The sequence below is a fragment of the Malus sylvestris genome, chromosome 15 (genome assembly GCF_916048215.2).
Source record: "Malus sylvestris chromosome 15, drMalSylv7.2, whole genome shotgun sequence".
Lineage (NCBI taxonomy): Eukaryota > Viridiplantae > Streptophyta > Magnoliopsida > Rosales > Rosaceae > Malus > Malus sylvestris.
Window position 1 is genome coordinate 45179939 of NC_062274.1, and position 19055 is coordinate 45198993.

Consider the following 19055-nt stretch of genomic DNA (forward strand, 5'->3'; position numbering starts at 1 on the left):
TGGTTGGAGACTTTAAATTGAATCCATGTATGGGCCGAAGTGGCGGTTGTTCGGAGGCGGTATTTGTATACCCTGCACTGTAGCTTTGTAGGTGAAGCTTTGCAATTGAAGCTTTGAAGCTAGAGCTTTTTGTAAATGAAGTTTTTGAAGCTAGAGTTCTGTAAATGAAGCTTTCGAAGTTAGAACTCTATAAATGAAGATTTCAAAGCTAGAACTCTGTAAATGAAGCTTTTGAAGCTAGATTGACATGAGTGATGCTCATGAATGTTTATGTTGATTGACATGAGTGATGCTCATGAATGTTTACATAAGTGATGCTCATGAATGTTAACATGAGTGATGCTCATGAATGTTGACATGAATGATGGTCATGAATGTTTATGTATAATTGACATGAGTAATGCTCATGTATAATTTTGAAGTACTGGACGTACTTTTGATCACCTGGTTGGTGATAATAGAGGCAGGGTGCCGAATAATTTTGGAGTACTGGGCGTACTTTTGATCACCTGGTTGGTGATAATAGCGGTGGTGATAATAGCGGCAGGGTGCCGAATAAATTTGGAGTACTGGGCGTACTTTTGATCACCTGGTTGGTGATAATAGTGGCAGGCTGCCGACTAATTTTGGAGTACTGGGCGTACTTTTGATCACCTGGTTGGTGGTAATAGCGGCAGGTTGCCGAATAATTTTTTGTAGTACTGGACGTACTTTTGATCACCTGGTTGGTGGTAATAGAGGGCCTAGCTCTTTTAGGCATATGGGCCTTCGCCCTCCACATAACCTTCCAACCCATTATTTTAGGCTTACCGTTTGTTTTGTTTTTTTTTTCATTATTACCCTCCGATGGGGTTATACAGATGTCTCAGAAAGATAAGAAAAATAAATTACATCATTCTGGTGAGGTGTTTATTCCTTGCTTTTGCAGTGTCCCCATGTGCCTTCATTTTGCTTTCTCTTTATTTTTCTTTCTTTTGGCAGATGATAGACAAGGGAATAATGCCATTTCCTTTTTTTTTTTTGCTTTTGCTTTTGATTTCACTATTCTTTTCTGCTTTTGTTTCTTTTCCTGTAGCTTTACTGGTGGTCTCCTCGCTCCTTGCTTTTGCTTTCTGTATTCATTTTCTCTAAAGTGACAACACTTGCTTTTCTTGATTGATGTTCCTCTGCAAATTTTGAGCTTTGAGATCTACCTTGACCAGAGCCCACGTCAGCAGCTCTCTGCTCTTCGAGTCTAGCTTATGCTCCTTGTGAGGAGGCCATTCGAGTCCAACTTCCTAACATATTCAAGATCTTCTTTCAATTTGGAAAGTTGCAACAAAATCTCTGCATCTTGTGCCTGACTAGAAGAAGCACGTTGAAGTTTCTCCAGACGCCTTAATCTTCTCTTTATCTTTCTTCTCTAAAAAACAAACTTTATCTTCATGTCCCGCATAAATATTTTGCGTTCCACAGCGAGACGAGAAAGAATCTCCTGCTATTTCTTGAACCCTTCCAACTTCTTTTCTTGAGCCTCCCTAACTTCAGTTGGAAAATTCTTATGGAGCATGCGCTCGATGAAGCGTAAGATGGGGATGCGAAGGCAGGTTGTGCTTGAGGCGGGTCAAAAGCGACATGGGTCAGGCCAGGTCGGGTTGGGAAGTGAAGGAGTGGATGAGGATGGAGAGAGAGACGGATTCGAGAGGTGGGTTTGCGAGCAGGGCGGTGATGGCGATGTGGGTTGCCGTGTCAAGGTGGTTCAAGAGGCAGATGCGCAGAAGGATGAGGTTGATCTTTGTGAGATCTTCTTGGGTTAGGCCTTCAGGTTGGGGTTGTTTGGTTCGTTTTGGTGCAGTGATTGACTTAGAAACCTTCTCCTCCATGACTGAAACAGAATCTTGAGCTAGACTAAAGATCTCAGCTCTTCGGTGACAAGCTGAAAGTTTGAAGCTTTGGAGGAGGAGGAGAGAGTTCGTTATTGACTTACTCTCACAGATACTGGGCGTTGCCTGTTGTCGGAAACGACGTCGTTGCTGGTCAAACCTGGTAGTGGTGGCTGGGAGCCAACGGGTGTTGGCCCAAGGTTGCTGAACTCTCAATTCATTTGAAGGTGATTCTGCTTTCTTCTACAACTCGGCCTTTAGTTTCGAAATGTCCTCTTGGGTTAAGCGAAGCTCATATTCACTAATAGCTAATTTTTTCTTCTACTGCTTCTTTCTCCTCTAGCAAATATTGAGGGTCTGCAACTCAGAGAGAGTCGAAGCGAGAGATCTAATCGGGAGGGAATTGAAAGGAGTCGGCCAGGAAGTCTTTGAGTCGAATGGCCTGGTCGTCTCTACCATCGTCGAGCAGCTCGTGGAGTAGCTCAAACGCTGTGAGCAGGTAGTTCTCCTCGAGCAGAAAATTCACGACTCAATTGTACAACGACAACCTCTCCACGTCCATCGGAGCTCATAACCTCCGAACCTTATCGTGACGCCATTGAAGAACCAGAGAACCAAAGCAGATCTCTCTCTGTGTCTCTCTATCTCTCTCTATCTTCTCTTCTCACTGCGTATTTTCTTCAGGAGCTCCTCCGGATTGAGTCGTTGAGTTGTGAGAGAGAGAGAGAGAGTTTGTGGTCTTTTTTCTGAAAAGGTGAAAGAGATCAGAAGCAAGGGAGATGTAAAGAGAGTTTTAGTGTCTGCGAAGGTTTTCTGGAAAAGCCCAAGGAGAGAGGTTCTGGGTTTCTGGGTTGTGCATATTCACGGTGGTGAGATGAAAAAAATGAAAGAGAATTGACATATCTTTTCGTGTCGATTCCCACAGATGGTGCCAAATGTTGATGCACAAAACTAGAGGGGTTTTGGAACAACGTAAATCCGACCGTGAATCTACAAGATATGTAAATAACACAAGATGTATCGTGGTTCACCCCAAGGTTTGGGCTACGTCCACACTGATTTTGTATTTCTGAGGGAGAGGGAGCTCTGAATATGAGAGTGAGAGCTTTGAGAGGATAAGAGGGCTTGTGAGGCTCTCTCTAATTGTGAGGGTGATGGGTCCTTTTATAGAATAACGGCTCCTCACTTATTACATATTTGCCCCTTCCTTTATTACATTATTACATTTAAGTCCCCCGAGTATTTATACGAGGTCTAAATACGGAGGCCCTAAGTATGGTATAAACAAGGTCTATGATTATAATTGAATTAATTAATTAGACTTCGGGCCAAATTTAAAGTGTGGGTGAAAAAAATATAAAACCCAATGGGCCTAAAATAATTAGGCAATTAAACTTAGAGCCCAAAAATTTGGACTAAAGCCCACAGATGGGCTGAGTAATCTGGAATGTGTGGCCTAAGCCAAAAAATTAGGTTGGGTTGTGCTCGGTTGGGCTGCAGGCCCAAAACAGATAGGCACGGATCTGCTGCTTCGTAGCATATATATTCCCAAGGGGGCGATCGAGTGTATTATAGGCCAGGGTACTCGCTTACCAGCTATGGTCTGGGATTTGGTGTGGTGGGGACATAGGGATACAAAAGCCACATGGGCTGGTGTCGGGAGTTGGGCTGGGCGAAGTTAGCGGGTCGCAACAGGCGAGACTTAGTTTTTTTTTTTTCGCAGGCCAAACTAATAGTTTTGGGACGCTGGAGGTGAGCTAAAAGAAGAAAAAGGAAGCAGGCCGAGAGACAAAGCCCAATAGGGCTCGGGTTAGGTCCAAAGACAGCCTAGCCGTAGTTGGGTGTGTTCGCCAGGGAAGAAAGTCAGCACCACCGTTTCAGGCGACTGTGCTTTGGGACAACATTGCTCGAGGCAAGTTCATGGGTCAATAGAGACCATAAATATGAACGGTGATTAAGAAATCTTAACATTTTACCAAAACCCTAGAAATACGAATAAAAAAATTAGAAAAATTCTGACATCGGTGTCGTGGACGAACTGCAGGTCGTCAAAACACGATTATTCATGGGTGAGGATTGACTGCAGGCCAACTTGCAACGGTGGAGACACCGTGGAAGGTGTCGAGTTTCTGGGTTTCAAACCTGGAGCCCTCGGCTCCGGCTTGGGGACTCGCGATTTGGCATGGCTCGGCCACCCAAGCTGCTGGCTTGGTCGAATGGCTCGAGGTTTTCCTTTTCCGATTTTGTTTGCGTTTTTTTTTCTTTTTTCTTTTCAATTCAATTCAATGCATATTATATAATTTACTGCATGAGCTGTTATTTGATGCAATTCATGGCGATATCAAATTCACATAATTCAACAATTGTGAATATAATGCATTCACAATTTATGTAGAATCTAAAATTCGAAAAACGTAAAGTTGGGTCATGCATTATGGTGAATGTTCATGCTATCAAAGCTACAAAAATATCGAGGTAAAAACTGTTGTTTTGGAAGAACTTGATTGTGTGATGATATGGATGAACTGGTTTAATGTAGAAAACTTCCATGTAAGATTCCTAAGCGCAACGGTAGGAGCGTGCTGATAACGTGTTGTAGCCTGTTTTATCTGACCAAGGGAAGGGGGCCGACGACAATGAGAGATTGAGAGAGAGATGTGTGTTTGTAGAATTGTAGGGGAATGTGTGTTGTTATCCCTCATACATAGTGCCTTTATTTATAGTAATAAGGGAGAGAATAAATCCTTCATCCCCGAGGAATACAAGTCATAATATGAAAGGATAACTAGAATCAAATGAAATCTAGTATTTACACAATCACACTTTAATAGGAAGTTTACAACATCTTTCATTTATATTATATTATTTTTGTATTTCTAGATTCTGAGAGTCCTATTTTAGGTACTATTTTAATTTGGCTTAGGGACTCAGCTTAGAGACTTTTTTTGGCGATTTGTTCTTTGTTCTCCCAGGTTTTTTTTTTAAACTTTTATTCGTAATAATATTTTGATATTCACCTATGATTATCCGAAACTAATTCTATATTGGCAAGACCACAAGCTTTAGCATGAACATGAAGTTTCTTTTTAATTTACTTATGTCGTTGTTTGCTTTGAATTGTCAATCACTATGTTTTTAAACTATCAATGCTTAACTACCATTAGGATGTTAGATAAGTAATTGGATGCAATTTCTGTTGGAATATCATCCTGAAATTGGTTATTCCTTCTTGTGATTGCAGATTGTAAGCTCACTTAAGGTGAATATCACGTTTTTCAAAGGGTTTTCACAAAACTTAATTAGTCTTGCATAGTTATATTTGATTTGAATATCACTGACATATTGCATGTGAGATATATGTTCTAGTTTGAATATCATGAGTAGAATATGCATAAAGAAAACCTAACCTTCAAAGTTTGCATTTGTTAACTCATAAGTAATTGGTAGTGCTACATAGGATTGTTAACAGTGAAAGCTAACCCTGGTACCTATTAAACTTGAATTACTCTAAAATCCGATTGCCTTACCACTTAATATTACGGTCTAGTGGTATTCCTCATCACTTGTAAGTGAAAGACCTTAGGTTCTATTCTTACTAAATGTGAGGTTGAACCATATTATTATGATAAACCTAGTGTAAGGCTTAGCCCACTCTCCTACCTTTTTAGTGTAAAAAATCAAGATTGCCTTCTTTACTTTCATTATTGTTGATTTTAATATTTTTACTTCTTTGCATTTGTTATTTTAATTCAAGATTCCTATCTTTCTAAATCTTGTATTCAATAATTGGCTAAGAATTATATTTAAGTGCAAATTATTTATTCAATCCCTTTGGAGATCTCCTTTGATTGAGCCGTTTATACTATTATAATCATGTTCTCTTGAAAATATTTTTTGTGATTTAACCCTTATGCAGTGTTACTAAAAATCCCATCAACCTTGACACTGACACAAGATACGTTGTTATATTTTAATAAAGTATATGATATTCAAAAAGATACTTGTACAACATGCAAAATACCCACAACAAAAATGCTTGATCGCAATATGGCTAACCACAAATGTGTGTGTGCGCGCGCACACAACCTTTAACAAGAGGGATCCTCATTTAAAAAAAAATGGGGACACTCACTTGACCGTTGGATTGGTTTTAATGAAACTGCATGGTTGAGATTAAATCACAGACCACACAATCTCAACCACATAATTTCAGTAAAGTCAAATTTAACGGTAAAGAGGGTATCCCAATTTTTTTATTTTTGAAAAGTGGGGATCCCTCTTGTTAAAGGATCTGTATATATACACATTTAAGGTGATATTAGGTCTCACTCTTACCTACTATTACTATGAAAGTTTAAGAAACTCTATACATGGTAAAGAGTTTCTCAACCAAACTTAAGGTAGATTATTTGTGGAACTTTACCCCAAAAGAAAATGAAGTGATAGAGACCGAATGAGGGTGCTTCATATATTGATCCTTCAAATAGATTTAATTTGCAGAACAAATAAATTTGAAAAAGTGCATGTTTCCTTTAATATAATAATAAATAGTGCGGAAAATAAATGATTCGAATTGAAAAGAGTTACAATTGTTTTACCGTTTCATTTCACTTATTGTCATCACTAAATGGTTGTTAGTGGGGTGAGTTATGGAGAAAAAACTAGGGCATCAAGCAAGAACCAAAAAAAAAAGTGCAGGTTGCAGCTGCAAAGGGGGGAGAAAAAAATAGAATAGAAAGAAAGGGCAAGGCAGCAGTGTTGGGGAAGGAAGGAAAGGAAGGAGGAAATCTTGGCATTCTCTTCTCTCGATTTTATCTTCTCAAACTCATGTATTTCTTTTGGTTTTATATGATAATAATGTGTAACTAAATTTTTAGTAGTTATGGGTTGTTTTGGAAGCCCCGAATATGATTGCAAGTTTGTTATGACATTTCGTATGAATTACTTTTATGAATGGATGAAAATTGGTTCACTACTTGTCTCATTGATGAATTCTTTATGTGTTTTCTACAGATGCATACTTAGTAAGCATATCTAGGATTCTAATGCTATGAATATGTGTGTGCCTGCCCTTGTCGAATGAGGACCTACATATGTTTTAGAGTAGTACTTGTTAATTAAGATTAACATGTGAACTAATTTCTAGGATAAGTAAGACAACGCTGGTACTTACGATGCCTTGTGATGACTCAAACTCTTTTCGTTCTTAATGATTTCTACTTGTTAAATATATGAACATGCCATTCTAGATTGCATGCTAGGGACTAAGTTAAGTTGAAAACACCATTCTCTTAACATACTACATAAGAAAGAGTAATAGGTTGAGTTCTAACATTGAGCCAACTGGAGCATCTTCATCCTGAAATAAAAGGAATTTGAATAAAACATAACATGTTTGCATGATTATTTGGTGATAGGATAGCAATTCCCCTAACTCGTTTTTCTTAATTTGTGAACTACTTAAAATTTGTTTCTGTCCTGTTTTTGTTCGATTTAATTTAAATAGCAAATCAACTCCAAAAATCCTAAAAATTTGTGTGAGTGTAACTCTGTGTGTCTAGTGTGTTTATGTAAAATCTCGTAGACTTTAGATAAGTGTAAGTCAGTCTAATAATTATTTTTTGGTGGCTGGTCAGTATGGATATCAACCAGTTTTTGTGACATTTTAAGTAGTTAGATAAAACAATCTTCTGCGGGAAAGACCCTTATTTTCATATGCTACAATTGACAAATCTTAGTGTTAATAAGGAAAATCAATAGGACATTTGTGTGCTACTTTGTGGTGTGCTTTTAATTCTATCATGTCACCTTCATTTGAAAACCGGATGACACTTATATGTGGAGAAATGTGTCAAAATCGTTATCAACCTTAGATCGCTCAAATACATCTCCATTTGTAATGAGCTCAATTTCTGATAGCAGCGATGGAAGAATCAAATCAACGTCTACGATTGCACTATTGTGTATCACCCCGGTTGTGCAAACGTAATTACTGTTTACCACATCAAAAGACGTATATACCCTTGAACATTTCTAGCCTTTCCTATCCCTTTCCAGTTGGAGTTCACAAGTATCGATTTGATGTTATTTTTGAATTATCAAGAAGTCATTTGAGTGGTATCGAAATGGAGATAGGGAAATATCGCCATAAGCTCCCTATATGAACTATCATGTACATGTGGAGTTATGATGACATTTAGTTGATTATCAACCAACTTGACAAGTCAGCTCACTCTTTTGTTGGTCCATAGGGACTACGTTTTAGACCACTTAGTAAAATTTACTCATTCTTGAATTTATCGGATTTTCTGACGTTTCAATTAGCGTATATTCTAACTATGATTCCATATTCATCTCTTTGTGCCGGAAAGCATTTCTGGTCAACCTTGAATACATGTCTACCTTACTGAACTTCGTATTGTTCTAAAGCAAATAATCGTTTAGTAAAATTGCTTGGATATCTAATTTTTAGTTATGACCATTAATTATTCAATCACCCAACAAATACTCTGCTTAACGAATCATTACCATTGGTGATTGAATATTCCATAAGCTACTGTTGTAGCGAGATGTCATGCATTAATTCCAGTTACATTGTATTCTAGATTGGATGGACTTGTTTTGAATCTCAAATTCTTGAGTGTTCATTTAGCCTTTTCGGTGTAATTTTCCCTAAACCTGAGTGCAAATTCATAATGAATCTACTTGCTGAGGCATTTGTGAATTACAATGTTTGGATACCTAGTGTGCATGTCACTGTTGTACCTCATCATGATACGGGTATCACTTCCAAGTTTTTGGGAGTTGTCTTGAAAGCCATGGGTACAAAGTTATTATTTACTACCACATTTCACTCTCAGATTAATTGCCAGTCCGAATGAACTATCCGAACCTTCGTGGACATGTTACGTTTATCTGTTTTATAGTTTTAGCATGGTTATGATTGACACTTATCCCTGTTAGAGTTACGTGTAACTATGGTTACAATTTTTCAATTTTGGTTATGGCATTGTTTGAGCCGTGGTATAGAGATTTTACACACAGTACAAGATTGACAGGTGAGTATTACGAATAGGTATTTGAATGATCGAGATTACGATGTAGGAAATTATGTAATATTGACAATGTTGCCTAAGAAGGTAGTGCGTGAGCACAGTCGAGGCTTTGATCAGACGATGTATGTGTACTTCCCAATGGGGGGATGATGGTAATATTGCACCCTTGGGAATTTGTTGCTTGCTTATCGAGACAACAGTGAGATGTCAATATCACGGGCTGCAGACCATAATATCGATAACTTAATTATTGGATTCGTTTAGCAAGTAGGCAGTCTACGTTGGTATTTTTATTTATTTGTGTTTAGTTATTTATTTATTGTTTGGGCTTGACCCAAAGATATTACACACTTATCTTCGAAGTACGTGACACAACGGGTGCTTAGGTGAAAAATATTCTATGTTTAGTTTTAATCTCAGTACAATTATTTTAACTTTACGTTATTATATAAATGTATTTTGACGGGAGGTTATTATACATATATAAATACTTTCAACTTATTGTTTTATAAGAAGTATTATACTATAATATTGTACTGAAGGAGAAAGAAAGTATGAGTTTGGAGGCAAGAAAGAGGAATCATTGCTATCCGATTGCGACGGAATGTCATACTCTTTTATGCAACCGCTCTAGCTTGATTTCTTCGTTATATATTTTCTTTCTATTTTGAGTATTTTAAGTATAGCAAGTTATTTTAATTTTCAAGGACAAAATTTTTTAAGGTGGGTAGATTGTGACAACTCGTCCCTAACCTTACGATTTTATTAATTTTAAATGAGTGAATTGACAAAAATGTCCTAGAGACGAGATAGTTGACGGTCTTTTTGTGACGTGTATGAGCTACTATTTTACTGTATTCTCAAAGTACTCAACGATACGAATGCATAAGTGTAAGCAGAATCAAATTTGGAATTATGACGAAGATTTTACTAAGTTACGAATCTGAAACATACTTTTGTAAAAATTACTATTTTTATATTTTATATATATTCAAAATTTTATATTATTGTATCTTTATTTTAATATTCTTCTAAAGGATTTTTTTTTTAAATATTTTATTAATTTATTTTGACCGTGAGGCCCACACCTCACTAGTCTCCACTTCTCTCTTGCCGCGTGGCTTCCTCCCCGAGATTTCTCTCTCTCATTCTCACTCTCCCGGCTCTCTCTCTCTCTAATCTCTCTCAACCATCTCTTCCTCTCATTCTCTACAAACAAACCACCACCACTCGCCATTTCTAGCGAACACCACCCAAGGAGTATCCCCATCATGAACTTAACCTAAGTCGAGACCCTCATTCTATTTCTTCCTGGCTGCACAATACAGTCACTGTGCAAAAATCGAGTTCGGCGAGTTCTCGCCGTCTCCGATGAAGTTAAGGCTTGAAACTACTCCAAATCTTTGTAGATCATGCCTAGGACTAGGATTGGGATGTTTTTGAGATGTTTTAATGTTGTTTGGACGTAGAAATAGCCCGAGAATATGAAACCCAGTTTTTCGACAGAGATCCGACGGCTTTCGAGCCGTTTTATGACCAACTCCGGCCACGGCCGAGGAAACCAAAAGTATATTCCGATTCCTTATCCTCTTAACTTCGATTTGATATATTAGAAGGCTAGGTTTAGTGAAGGTTTTTGGTAGTCGGAGCTGGGTGACACACCCCAACCTGAGTCAGGGCGTGCTGGCCGTCACGTGAGGGTGACGTAGCCATGTGCACAGTGGAGAAGCAATAAAGATAATAAAGAATACGAATAATTAAAAACCAATTCATAAGAGTACTAGCTAAGATAAGTGCTGGAAAGTATGTGAATACACAATCAGAGCATAAGTAGCCTAAGTTCAATCCATAATATAAGTACTAATTAAACGACACCCAGGGATGTCGTACATTGTGATAGTTTGTTAGAACCTATGTTCGATCCTTGTGAGCCACCAACGAACAAGCTTACCTAAAACCTGGAGGGGCGCAAAACAGAAAACGTGAGTGGGCAAAAACTAAGGTTTTGAGAATACGCTTAACTTTCAAATGCTCTAACCCCTCACTGTAAAACATGTATAATTTTTCCCAGGATTAGAATATAAACATATACATACATATATATCAATTCAAATCATGCTTCACATATTCATAATCATAAGTATGCCATGCCAAGACATAAAATAGAATAAGTAACTCAGGTGAGAATAAATTCATGGAAAATAACATATTAGCCGGAACCCTTGCAGAAGTCTGTACGGCTGAAATCATAGCTCATTATTCAATCTAGCCGGAGTCACTACAAATGACCTATACGGCACTACACTACACACAAGTCGGAACCACTAAAAGGGTCTGTACGACAAGACTGGGGGTAATATAATTATGCTCAATACTACGCTCTTATAATAGTTGGGCGATAAATTGCTAGTCACCTACGAGTCGGAACCACCTATGAGGGTCTGTACGACAAGACTGTGCACCTAAATTGGATCCAATGTGAGCATATGGTGCGGGAGGTGACATTATAAACATTCCTGTAATCTAACTCTAGTAATTCACAATTACCCGGGGTGTAGGTTTATGAGCTCTAAGCTTCTCAATTAATCACATTCACAATTCATAAACTCACATGGCTTACCTGAGCGTCCACAGCACCACAATTATATATTATGCATCATCTATTATTTCATATACAGAATATAAATTTATATGCATGGCATTTCAAAGTATACTTTTATTTAAATGCATTTTTTGGGAAAATATTAAGTATATAGTTATATACTGAAAACCAAAAGCTCACTCATTGGTATGTCGAAGGTTCGTAGCCCACGAGTCGCCCTTGACTGCGCTCATCCTCGGGATAAGTCTCCCCTATATGCTAAACAACTATAAAAAGGTTAATTTAAAGTACATCACCAATACTAGCTAATAACTTCTCATACATTGCTCAAATTGGACGTTTGAATATACCAACGTGATCTCCACAACCTCATAAACATCCCCATATTTTTAGAAAAATTTTCCGACCACCCACGTGCCGCCCATGCGTGGGCACGTGCCAGGCACACTGACGGCGGCACTTAACGTCGTCAGGAATATTCCGTCCAAAAGCAAGCAAATACCGTTAATTATTAACGGCGTCATCTAACGTCGTTAGCATATTTCGTCAAAACTGACGGAATATGCCCTCATCTTCTCCGACGAGTCACCGGTTTCTGGAATTTATTTCAAAACCTTATATCTTTTTCATTTATTAACCAAATTCCATGAAACTTACCCATTTTGAAGATCTCACCAAGACGAACAAAACCATACCTGAGTCGAGCCCTGAAACCACCAGAAACCCACCAGAAAAAGCCTCGATATTCTGGTAAATCTTAAAACTCATCGTTCTCGATAATCTAACGTCCAAATTCTTCCAACAAACCACTTCGAGCCTCGTGAGGACCTCCTTAAGCTACCTATAAGCTTGAAATCCCAAAAAACACATGATTTTATGATTGCATGAATAGTGACATAAATCGAGTTAGGGTTTTCACGAGTTGTCGAAGAACTTCTTACCTAAAAATGGCACCATTCAACTCGTATGAACCTCAGGAACACGATGGTGTCCTTTAAACCCTCGATCTGCAAACTTTCCACTAGTTTTGTTGTTAATCCGTACAGGAGAAATGAGAGAGTGTGAGTCCAAGGGAGAGAGCACGGGAGAGAAGAGAGAGAAAGGTATTTTTGTGTGTGTGTGATCCAAATTGGGTCACCAACCCAACAACTAAAACTTAAAAAAAAATTATTTAGTCCAAACCTTAGCCCATTCACACACGCCACCACCAACCGCTCAAGGGCAATTTCGTCAATTTACGTTATCGATAACTTTAATTTGGGACGGGCTGTGACACTAGGAGTATCTCAGCAGTTGCTGTGGCAACCAGCCGGAGAAGAAGAAGAAAAAAAAGGCCCAAAACTTAGACTTAGAACCGGCCCAACCCACGACCCTCCAACTGAGCCTGGTTCTTGCCCAGCCCAATTCCAAATAGATTATGGAATATTCCTTGTGTGACTATTTCAAAATTTACTTGGAAACCCTCGTAGGTTGATTTTGACGTCCCAAGTCTATTTTTGACATCCATTTAATGAAATTCCAAAGTCTTAACGTAATTGACCGGCTCGGCATCTCGGTTAACTTTTTAGGGTTAACCGTTGACTTTCTCGTTGACTTTTTACAAAATTTGTTGGGGACCCTACTTAGCTTATTTTGAAGTCCTGATTCCAAATCTGCACTCCGTTTTTCCAAATTTAATTGTTTTACTGGAGTTTTACTAATGGGTCCTAATATTATGCTTAAGTGCGATTATTATCGGTGACTTCAGCTATTCTAGTTCGAACGGGTTCGACTCGACGATATGAGATGTGTGTGGGTCTTTTCTTTTACATAGTATATATATTGGCTAGTTTCTACGTATATACTTATTAATGAATTTTTTAAGTGATTGCCATAATTACATTAACGTTTATACGAAATGTCTAATTGCTGGGAAATTATGAGATAATCCTATGGGATGCATATGTAAGCTTACTATAAGGGGATATCATTATGGAATATCATTATGTCGACATAAATTATTGATTTACCATTGTATGACTTTAGTTATGTTATTTGCTCATCGTAAGCATCGGTGTAAGTACTTGCCCAGGGCAAGGCTAGTCTTTCACGTGTATGTGCACTTCGTACTGTACAATCCATTGTAGGTGTCAGTCCTGTCCTAGATTGCTATAGGCAATTAGGACTCGTATGTGCTGCGCATAGCGCCGGTCTTCACGTGATTGTAGTATTAAAGCATATATCATTGTTACACCAGTCATGTTCATGTCAGAATACCTATGCATGAACTCATGTGTCAACATGTGTCGATGAACACTCATTATGATATGTTTACTTATGCGAGATTATGTGATTACGGACGTCATGCGTACTTACAAAATATTGTGTCGTATGGAATTCTTGAGATATTACAGGCTACGGTAAGTATTTTCATACTATAAGTAGTATATATATTTTGGAAATTATACTTTTCTAAGGCAAGGGGTTATAATATTTTCAAAAAGGTTTTTATAAAACTTTATTTTTCAAGCCCACTCACCTTTGTTTTTCGCCCCTCCAGGTTTTAGGAGCTGAGCTTTCTTATTGACGAGGATTTTTGGTATAAGTGGTTACCCTCGTTGGTATGATTCTCATCCTACCTTACTATACTTTACTTATGCTCTGACATCATGTGTGAAATGAGTTATTTCCACTCACAAGCGCACTCTTATATTTAGGCACTTTTAGGTTTAAATTAATACACATTTTCCACATCACTACACTTTATGGCTTCATCACCTTCCAAGTGTCGGCCAACACAGCTCGATATGGAGTCCAAGTGGACATTTCGGGTCGGGATGTGTCATGATTGTGAAGGATGAGCGCGATGGCTATATTGATGGAGAATCTGATGACGAACAAGATGATCCAAATAAGTCAAGGAGGGCTCGTGCAAAAATATATGATGGGCCTAATTGGCCTTTGGATCCAAGAACTGGTAATATCTCGTTAAATGAGTACATGAGGTGCCATAAGATGATATGTTCACGTGCCACAAACAAGTACCTACAGCAGGATCTTGTTGCATATCTTTGGGCCAAAAGAAGCATGGAGTAGACATTTAAGTTTTATGTTGTTAAATGTTTTTATTAATATTGTTTAAGTTTGAATAAATTCCCGAACTAGTACTAGGGTGGAGATTGTGTTCTTTAATGTTGTTTAAATTTAATATTTATTAATGTTGTTTAATTTTGTTTAATATTATTTAATGTTGTTTAATGGCTTAGGTAGTTAGAGGGAAAAAAAATTAGAATTTTTTTTATTTTTTTAAATTCAAATCCAACAGCTACCTAGTGTCACTAACTGTTGCTAGCTAAAGCCAAGTAGCCGTTGGGCTTGAATTGTGGACCAACCTAGGGCAAGCTGGCTAGCTCCTTTGGGCCAGCCGGTTGGCCTGATTGTACAATTTTGGTCAGGTGGGGCCCACGATCCTTTTGGCCTAACCCTCAGTTGGAGACGGTTTTTATGTCATTTTGGGCTATTTTTAACTCTATGACTCTCTTACCGGATCAGTTGGAGATGACCTTAGTTGATGCAACATGTGTCAATAGCAACTCAAAAGATTTAACCCGCACCTGCCATCTCAAATACGAAGGTGTTTACAAGCACCTTAATTCAGATAGCTAAGAACCAAGTCATGACACGTCCAACGGTGGATCTCCAAGTTTGCTGGAATTACACACCTACTAATCTGCATGAAACATTTAAGCCACCTCCCACTATTTGTTTTCCTAATCATGTCTCTACAACCCACGTATTCTTATTCTAGAATACCCCAACTCAATTTATCTCCCTAATTAACTAATAAAATATTTTCCACCACAAACTGCCACCTCCCACTTTTAATCCTCTTAACTCAAACCTTAATCATAAAAATAAGAGTGTCAATATGCATAAGTACATGCATAATTCGTCCACTTTAGTAATTCATCCTAGTTAGAAAAATAATATCCACAATGAATTCTAAAAATACGGAATCTTACAACTGTAGTCACTGTGGAGCCTCAAATAACTGGGGACTTGGATTGTCTGCCCTCCCATTTAGGTGCTTTCTCCGTGCCCTCCTGTTTTGTGTGGTCACGGTTAAGTCACGTCAATATTTTATATTATTTTTTTATAAAAATAATAAAACAAAAAAAAATAGTAATATAAAATGTTGACGTGGTTTAACCGTGACCACAAAAACAGAAAAGCACGAAGAGGGCACAGAAATTGGAGGGCAGACAATTCAAGTCCAATAACTGTTGGGAATGGGTATTGAAAAATTGGTACCAACACAGTGACAAGGGCACCACACACCAAAAAATGTTTCACTTTTACGTGTCCTAGGAATAAGATTATAAACCACGAGGGATTGGGAATAGAGTGCAAAGCTTAGCTTTGACATGTGATAGATAGTCCACACGGCCGGTCGGTCTGGGTCCCAATCGCACTCAACCACTTTCTTCTCTCTCTTTCTCTCTCTCTCTCTCTCTCTCTCTCTCATATTTGGCATGCAAAATTCAATTACCTTACTGATTGATGCATATGCATTACAAAGTTACAAACAATGTATACGAATTATTATTGAGAAGTTCAGAAGGGGAAGGTCTCTTTGCCTTTTTCCATTTTCCTCGAATGGGACAAAGGGTGTCCATCACATGAGAAATACTCTACCAGATAGGGACTTTGGAGGTTGAGGTTTTATAATTTGATGAGGTGGTCCCTGGCAAAAAATACAGTAGAGTTTCATTTAAAGGAGAAGGGTTTGTATGGAGCAGTTTCATTGTCACCATATTGTCTCGATCTAATAATCTTTTGTGTAATTTTTTTCTCTTGGCATTACATTATTGTACCAAAATGTTTCGACGATAATGAACCTGTCCTTTATAAATCACCAACATTGTTCACATATTAAAATACGGGGACACAAAAGGAAAAACCAAAAACATAGAGGGACTAAATTGAAATACAATGATAGATCAAAAAGGTATTTATCTTTTTATTTTAATGATAAACGATATATTTACACTAAGAGATAGAGAGACAAATTTTTTGTGAACTTATAATTTAAGAGATTTAAACTTGTCAAGTGGATGGTTGTTACTTGTTATTGTTATTGTTATTGACACTTTTGCGAACCAATGGATCGCAAGTACCCAATTATGGTAAAGAGTTGAAGAGGCTGTTTTTTATCTAAAAATTAAGGGGGAAATATGCCCTAAAAAGTAATCATTATATTTGCTCATTGAAAGAATAACTAGTCTCAAGTGGTTAAGGAAAGAAGAATAAGGTAAATGTGTAGATGTTTGATAAAGATTGAAGAGAAATGCTGAAGAGACTCTCTCAAAAAGTGGGACTCTCCATAGACTCTTTACTTCCTCATGTTTTTATCATAATGTTTTATAATGTTGGCACGAAAATTAACATTAAACTCTGAAGTGATAGATAGTCTCATTTTAAAATAGTCTCCTTCGCATTTCTCAAGGTTGAATGCACTAAACATGATTAATCTAAGAAGTGTCCAAAAAACAATGAGGGCTAAACACTAACATCAAAACTTTCTTAAGAAATTAAGTGTGCATATTAAAATTTGGCCCAATAATGATTTTATGTAATTTGGGCAAATTGATTGTACCTTTTGTTTTATTTGAGTTTTTATATTTTTTTTAATGAATGATAATATCTACACTAAGGGAGAAAGAGAGTGGCTAAATGTCATAATGAACTAGCTACAATAATATGGTTCAAATTCGCCTTTGGCGAGAATCGAACCTAAAACCTTTCACTTACAAGTAAAAAGGAATATCACCAACCGTAGTACTAAGTGGTTGTTTTATTTGAGTTGGAAGCGTGTATTTTCGATCCGATCGATCTGTTAAGTACTAGTCTCACCACCATGCCCACTAAATCCATATCAAGCATGATTTTTTATTTATAGACAAGATTAACAGAAAAGTTTATCTCCCCTCATAAAAACTTGCTACCCTAGAAATTCTGCAAGGTTTACATATTATATGGCTTGATGGGGTATCTTGTTGCTTTGCTTGGGCCTATGCATGAACATGACAATTTTGAGAAGTTGGTTCCTACCCTGGAGCCCAATCTGAAACCACACCCATCTTGTGGGCTTGATTAGTTGTGTGTGGCTGTTTTTGTGTTTTTGTTGGGTCTGGCAATGATATTTGCTGGGTTTTTTTTTTATTTATTATATTTTTTTTCTTCAGATGTCTTATACGTCTTTTTTAATTTGTCATATGAATTAAAATTTTAAACAAATTATCATTAATTTTTTGAAATCATTAATTTGTTATTTCACCTTTACTTTATTTATTTTTATATCTAAAATAAGTCATGTGTCCTTATGACAACCCGTCCCAATTTTTATGATTTTATAAATTCTAAATGAGTGATTTGACGAAAATGTGCCTAGTGGAGAGAGTGTTGATTGTCATTACGTGACACGTTTGAGCTATTAATTTACCATACCCTCAAAGTACTCGACAATACGAACGAGTAAGCGCAAGCGAAATCGAATTTGGACCTACGACGAAGTTTTTACGGAACTATGAAACTTGAGGGTGTTTTATGAAATTTGAATTTTGGGGTATTTTATTATTTTAATATTATCTCAGGATATTTTATATATTTTATAATTTTCTTGGCTCTTGGGGCCCACAGATCACAAACACTTCACTCTTTTTTTGCCATATGTCACTCATCCCAACTCTCTTTAACTCTCCCCGTTTCTCTCTCTCACTCAGCCTCTCTTCTCTCTCACTCAAGCTATCTCTCCTTCCCTCAAACTCCTTACCTCCCCCGATGACGCACCCACCAAACCACCTCCATATTTCTTGCTCCTCCCAAACATTCTCTCAAACTTGATACTATGCTTGATGCACAAATGTAGCAATGGCACCATCGCCATACTTTCCGACGAGATTTCTTGATTTCCAATGATGGTAAGTTCCAAAAACCACCCAAAACGTCTTGGATCATGTTTTAGTATATATTTCTAGCTTTCTTAAGATGTGGGTTTTGGTATAGAACCGTTACCGGGAAGAACTTCCTAGATTTTTTTGCGGCTTTCGAGCCGTTTTCCTACCAACTCCGACCACGGCTGAGGAAACCAAAGTATATTCCGATTCCTTGTCCTTTGAGCTTCGATTTGATATATTAGAAGGCTAGGTTTAGTGAAGCTTTGGATTGGTCGGAGCTGGGTTTATTCGGGCAATTGTAGCGGCAACCGGCCGGAGAAGAAGAAAGTAGGAAAAAAAAGAGCCTTAGGCCCAAAACCCAATCCAAAGTCTTTGGCCCAAATCTTTAGCCCAACTGGCCCAAACCTTTGGGCTGATGTTTCAACCCAACCCAATTCCAAAATGGGCTCAAAATATTCTAGGAATATTCTTTGAAATATTCCCCGTGTTGACTTTTTTCGGAAATTTCTGGGAAACCCTCCTAGGCTAGTGAAATTCCAAAGTATTAACGTAGTTGACCATCAGGGCGTCTTAGTTGACTTTTTAGGGTTGACTGTTAACT